The sequence below is a fragment of the Zingiber officinale genome, chromosome 6B (assembly GCF_018446385.1).
Source record: "Zingiber officinale cultivar Zhangliang chromosome 6B, Zo_v1.1, whole genome shotgun sequence".
NCBI classification, from domain to species: Eukaryota; Viridiplantae; Streptophyta; class Magnoliopsida; order Zingiberales; family Zingiberaceae; genus Zingiber; species Zingiber officinale.
This window is the reverse complement of record NC_055996.1, coordinates 25,030,817-25,038,240: the sequence shown is the minus strand read 5'-3', so window position 1 is coordinate 25,038,240 and position 7,424 is coordinate 25,030,817.

Here is a 7,424-nt window from a genome sequence, read left to right as displayed (position 1 = left end):
AAATCGGATTGGATGTGGTGGATTAAAATCTTTGGTTAGGGGATAATTGAAAGGCGAGATATGGTTGCACCTAGCTTGATTTATTTTGGTATGTCTAAGGTTGAATTATTTTAGATAACCACGGTTGGCTAATACTATAGAGTTGGTTATTTTTGTAAAGGGGATTCAGTTATGTGTAGTATTGATACACATATATGTATATATGCCTATTACATGAATTGTATTTGTAACACAGGACCTTGATTTATACGAGCAGCGTGACGTGGGGGTGGTTCTGTTGATACGGGATATATCGAGGCGGGTATTTCTTCCCTTTTCTCCTACTTAGTTCTTTGAACTATAAAACATGGTTGTTTTGTATGCTTAGGTTGCATTACCTTAAATCTGTATATTTGTTTTATTCCTGCTTGACTCCTTCTATTTGAGCTTTGATATGATCATCTTTACTTCGATACAGTCTCACCCTTGGTATCAGAACTCTGTGCATGTGTATTGATAGAGTTGGTATCATAGAGTTGTCTGACTGGTACAATTAGCGTGTTTATCATGCATAGTGATGTCGGGTGTATATGTGACGGGTATGTGGTATGGGGGTTGTATACCTGGTTGTCCACGTTGTGTGTTGGAGTATGTATATACGGTTGTGGTGGTTATTGGGGGTGTTGGGATACACTATGGATGATGGTATTTATATTGTGACTATTCACATCATGTCATCATTCATTGCATACTGACGACCGATGTCTTCCTTGTGGTGAGACGGTCGTCAGTTGTCTATAGCTGCCATTCAGCCACTTTTGGAGAGTGGTAGATAGGAGTGGAGCTAGTCCTGTCGCGCTTGCTCGGCCGTTCAGTGATTATACTCTGTCAGCCTCGACCACTCTGGAGTAGTGGGTCTTGAGGGTACAGTAGTCAGAGGGCTTGAGTTGTGAGTGGTCAGGGACCCTTAGCTGTGTAGTTATATAACTACTTAGCTGACCGTCCGCTTCGGCCGCCTATAGCGGTGCTTGTACTGGAGGCTAGTACGGTATGTCACAGACCCAAGCCTCTCGGCCATACAGGGGTCGTGGTGTCTAGAGAGGTGGCGGGGGTGACCATGAGGCATGCATGCACTTTTGCATATGATGCGCGGTGCATCTGGGGAGATATTGTTGCATACATGCCTAGTAGATATTAGTGCATGTGATTGTGTGCTGTTGCATTTGTTTGCGCTATGTATGTTGCATTTGGGTGTCATACTGCATACATGTCATCTATTTTACATGTATATGCAGTCGTATCTATATCTGCACAGGTGTCTCTAGTTGATCTGTTGCGAGTCTGGTGGGTTCCCTGATTTGGTATCATAGTATTGCTACTAGTCGAGCATGTGTATCTACTGAGTCAGGTATGTTTATGTACAGTCCTTGTATTAGATATGTCTAGAGGCGTTATGTTCGATAGCATGATTCTATTCTTGTTATGGAGACTGTATCCTTTGATTCTTATGTTATGCACTTGCCATGCTTTATTCTGTCCTTACCGCTGAGTTCTTTGTGCTCACCACCCCTTCTATACTGATATGTTTTCAGGTAGTAGGTAGTTGATTGGAGTTACTTGGAGTATGCTGCCAGCCGGTCCCACTTCCCGCGTTACATCCGAGGATTCTTACCGGGTTTTAGTCTTTCACTATTCGCATTCTACGTTTCATGGATTTGTTGTTGTCATTTTATACTAGGACTTGATACGTGTATTGTGGACTTATACCTGTGGTGTGTCTTTTGTGGACTTCCGATTATGTGGGTTTCATATTCGTTTTCCGCTGAGTTTTTTTGATATAGCCGTGTGAGCTACATATTCAACTGCGTGGTTGTGGTTATTTTCTGCATATATATCCCAGCCGCATGTGGCTGACGTATTTTTGCATGTATGAAAGTTTCAGATTGTCCCCGGTACAGGGGAGGTGCTGCCGAAATTTTTCGGGAGGTACTTCCCCGGGGCGTGACAATTTAGTGGTATCAGAGCATGGTTTTACGAGACCTATTTCGTCTGTTTTGGATTTTGAGGTTTTACGAGACCTATTTTGCATGTTTTGGATTTTGGGGGTTACGAGACGTAAAAGCGTTTTCGGGTTTTAAGGCTTGTGAAGTCTATTTTACGTGTTTCGGGTTTTGAGGTTACGAGGTCTATTTCTCGGGTCGTGGATTTTCCGAGTATTCCGAGATTTACGAGTTTCGCGAGGATTGCGATGTTTACGATGGTTTGCACTCGAGACTCGTATTTTTTTCCGATGTGACTGTTCGGACACTGGGACCAGGCAGCGGCAGGATACCTCCAAGTTATAGGAAGTAAGTTAAATTACTGTCGTATTAAATTGTTGTAGACTTACCTTGTTGCTCATATCAGGGATGAAGCGCGGAGATACGACCCCTCGTCCGCGTCGTGGTCCGGGTCGACCCCGGAAACCACATATTGAGTCGGTAGAGGCTGAGCTAGTGGAGTACGAGGAGGATTCTGTTAGGGATCCTACAGAGGTTGAGATTGACAGCCGTGCACAGACTCCTCAGATTCCCACGAGAGATCCGGGTTTTCAGCCTCAGGTGGTTCCTCCCACCTTACCACCGGTAGCCCCTATTCCTACTTCTACTTCTTGGGCAAAGGACAGGGCTCGGATTCCGTTACTGGCCCGATCGGTGAAAGATCGTTTTACCCTATTCTATGGTGTTCCCGACCCCAGAGTTGCTCGTTTCTGGTTGGGAAATGTGGAGGATACCTTCGGATACTTATCGTGTACAGAGGAAGAAAAAGCTGAACTAGCTGCATATCACCTCCGAGATCAGGCTGTTACTTGGTGGAAGATGCAGAAGTCACTCTTCGGGGATCAGAGTATTACCTGGGCTTTATTCAGAGATGCCTTCGAGAGACAGTATTTTCCTGCTCCGTACCGTATAGCCCGCCGACAGGAATTCTTAAGTCTTAAGCAAGGGGATAGATCGGTGATGGAGTATGAGGCAGAGTTTAACCGATTAGCTGAGTACTGCCCGCAGCTTGTCGCTCAGGACAGCGATCGGTTAGACCAGTTTACCCAGGGCCTTGCGGCGTATATTCGTATCAGGATGTCGGGTTTTACTCCCAGCACTTACCGAGAGGCATTGGACAGAGCATTGATGATCGAGATGACACAGCAGCAAGTTTCTCAGGAGCGGGGAAAGGATAAACAGAAGGCTCAGGATACAACTCCAAATCAAAGGCAACAGAATAAGGGTCAGAAAAAGCGGAAGAAATGGCAGGGATCCCAGACTGCTCCGGGGGAGTCTTATCGATCAGCGAAGACAGGACGATCATCAGCTGGTTCATCTAAATCCTCTCAGAAGGATTCTTCCAGGGAGTATAGGTGTTACAGGTGTGGCACTGAGGGGCATATTAAACCTAATTGTCCAATGGGTCAGGACGTATGCTACTATTGTAAGCTTCCGGGTCATGTGAGTCGAGACTGCACACTGAAGGCACAGATGGAGGCAGCTAAGAGTACTCCACAGGGGAGCAGTACTACTCAGACGCGACGGTCGAAGAGCGCACAGAGGACACAGAGTGCTCCGTACCAGCAGCGTGTGCCACCTCCTCAGGCACAGGTATATCACATCCAGGGCCACGAGCACTCAGCGGTACCAGTTGCTATACATTATGCCTCTACGGGTTCTTCACATCAGACATATCCGGCACCGCAGACTCTTATGACGCCGCCTAGCTCTTTTCCAGTGGTACAGCCTCAGCAGTATGCTCCTACTCATCAGCCTCAGCAGTATACTACCACTCATCAGCCTCAGCAGTATACTACCACTCATCAGCCTCAGCAGTTCACCACTACTCCACCGGCACCGTTTCAGACTGCTACTGGAGTATCGCCGTCATGCCCTGATGTGGGACGAGTGTATGCTATTACTCGCGAGGAGGCACAGCGGGCCGAGGGATCGGTCTTTCGGGGTATGATTACTGTTTATTCATTTCCTGCTGAATTGTTGATTGATACTGGTAGTTCCCACTCTTTTATTTCCCGGGCATTTCTGAGTAAGATCTGTAGACTACCTGTTCGTCGGACTCACTCATTGGCGGTATCCTTACCCTCGGGAGAGATACTGGATATCAGTCAAGAGATTAAAGAATGTCCGTTGGATTTCGAGAGTCAGACCCTTACGGTGGATTTGCAGGTTCTGGATATGCTAGAATTTGACATCATTTTGGGTATGGACTGGTTGGCCAGACATTATGCTACCGTTGACTGCAGCGCTAGAGTGGTTACATTTAGACCTCCGGGTCTACCATCCTGGGTATTCATGGGTACCAAGGATGAGGGGATTTCTATCATCTCAGCGATGCAAGCTCAGCGATTATTGTCTCAAGGATGTCGGGGGTATTTGTTATCTATGATTAAGATTGATCAGGATACTACCACACAGTTATCTGACATTCCTATAGTACAGGAGTACCCTGATGTATTTCCAGAAGAATTACCCGGCTTGCCCCCGAAAAGGCAGGTGGAGTTCACGATTGAGTTGATTCCGGGGACAGCACCGGTGTCCAAGGCCCCATATCGCATGGCGCCTAAGGAGTTGGAGGAGCTAAAGGTACAGCTACAGGAGCTGCTGGATAGAGGGTTTATCCGTCCTAGTGTGTCTCCCTGGGGAGCTCCGGTACTCTTTGTGAAGAAAAAGGACGGATCGATGAGATTATGCATCGACTATCGACAGCTGAACGCAGTGACTGTTAAGAATAAATATCCACTGCCGCGTATAGAGGATCTATTCGATCAGCTCAAGAATACCTGTGTGTATTCAAAGATTGATCTGCGCTCTGGCTATCATCAGCTCAGTGTGAGAAATTCAGATATACAGAAGACAGCCTTCCGTACTCGATATGGACACTATGAGTTCTTGGTAATGCCATTTGGGCTTACCAATGCTCCGGCAGTTTTCATGGACCTGATGAATAGGGTATTTCTGGAGTTCCTGGATCAGTTTGTGATTGTGTTCATCGATGATATTTTGATATATTCTCGATCCGAGGAAGAGCATGGGCGACATCTTCGTATAGTATTGGAGACGCTCCGGCGAGAGCGTCTTTATGCCAAATTCAGCAAATGTGCATTCTGGTTATCTTCTGTGGGTTTTCTGGGACATATTGTTTCTAGCAGTGGTATTTCAGTGGACTCACAAAAGATAGAGGCGGTTACCAGTTGGGAGCAGCCAAAGTCTGTACAGGAGATTCGTAGCTTTCTTGGTCTGGCAGGGTATTACCGCAGATTTGTAGAGGGCTTCTCTAGCATAGCTCTTCCGTTGACTCAGTTGACCAGGAAAGGGGTGAAGTTTTGCTGGACAGAGTCTTGCGAGACGAGTTTCCAGGAACTTAAGCGAAGACTCATTTCTGCACCGATACTAGTGCTTCCTTCCGGAGATGATGGTTTCGTGCTTTATACGGATGCATCATTGCAGGGGTTAGGCACAGTACTTATGCAGCATGGACGGGTAGTTTCTTATGCCTCACGTCAGTTGAAAGAGCATGAGAAGAACTATCCGGTACATGACCTGGAGTTGGGAGCCAGTGTCAGCCTGCTCCCGTACTTTTTATGCAAGAAGCTGGGTCTCTAAAATATTAAATTGACCACGATAGCACTGCAACTAGCTGACCATTCATGCAGGTACCCGATGGGAATATTGGAGGATGTGCCAGTTGAAGTAGCTGGATGCATAGTTCCTACAGACATCATTATCTTGGACATGGAGGAAGATCCCAAGATACCGATCATCCTTGGAAGACCATTCCTTGCCACGGCTGGGGCCATTATCGATGTAAAAAGCCATAAGTTGTCCTTGGAGATCGGCAAGGGAAAGATTGAATTTGATTTGTCCAATTCTTCCATATGCAACCCCTCTTCTCAGGGAAATTCTCACAAAATCAGCACATACAAAGAAGGGGAGTATGGTTTCTATGAGAGTTCCCCTCCAACAAGCAGTAAGAAATACATCTGTCCTGCATGAGCGAAAGTGAAGGCGCAGGCTGGAGCATCAACCCTAGAAGGAGAGCCGTCCTCCAACGGGTTTAGCCCACATTGACTGAAACGGGGTTGAACTATAGACCTAAAACAAGCGCTTCTTGGGAGGCAACCCAAAGGTTTTCTTTTCATTTCGATTTAATGTCTCGTCATCCATTTTATTTCCTTTTATTTCTTTAAGTAGATTCAGTCGAGTAGCATTACTTAATTCGTGTTCATTTTCAGGATGTGCATAATCTCCACGAGCTGGCCGTGAGCGTTTCATGGGCGTGGAGGCATCAGAGGAGCCAAAACAACAGAGGATGAGTCATCTCGCGCTTAAAGGAGGTGACCGTGTGACCCTGCACGGCCGTGCGGAGCTTGCAGAGAAGCAGAAGCCATTGGTCATGCACCCTTGCACGCCCGTGTGGCTAGTGCAGAGAAGAGAAGGAAAGCGGACGTGCCATTTGGCACGACCATGTAGGAGAATCCAGAGAGGAGGAAGCCCTGGACCGTGCCATTCGGCATGGTCGTGCGAGCCCGGCCGAGGGGAGGAAAGGAGAGGTCATGCCATTCAGCACGACCGTGCAATCTGGTCTAACCCGGTCGTGTCTATAAGACACGGTCGTGCCCCATCCCGTGCGGTGCCGCCTACCTCCTCCAAGAAACCCTAGCCTCTACCTTATTCTCCCCCAAAACCCTTCCCCTCCCCAATACACCTCATCTAACCCTAAATTCTCTCTCTAGAGTCCACTTTTCCTTAGATCTACATCTAGATCTAACACATTCCCAAGCCAGAACTTCGGAAAAAGAAGTTAATCCCCTATTACTCCTCTCCCCTGCTCCTATCCTCAAGGACTTATCTCCACCGAATTCTAAGCTCACCATGTCGCAGATCTTGAAGAGACTTCGTCGAGGAAGTGGTGGATCTGGAGAAGGAGATGCACCGGGAGGTGACAAAGGAAAAGGGAAAGCTTCATCATCAAAAGGCAAAGGAAGAGGGTAGCACGCGACGAAGGTAACGAAAATATATTTAATATTGTTTTTAGAAATCAAGATCAAAAAGCTAGATATGATAACTTTGTCGCTAGGAAAATTATATGCACGAAATATATAGATCCCACCACTATGGATATACTAAGAATTAGGGATGATATTGATTAGATAATTAGCTCTTTAGATTGGAATGATATAATGTACTGTTATGCACCGACTTACCCTCGTCTAGTCCTCAAATTTTTAAGTTCGCTTGATGTTAAATATTCATCTGAAGAGGACTACATAGGGCTCATAACTTTTAGGATGATGAACAAAGAAGTTCGGTGGACTTTTAATGATTTCAATGATTGTTTTGGTTTACCTAATGGAGGTGCCCAAGGATTTGATAGTGGGATTAGATGGAATGAATTTTGGAGGT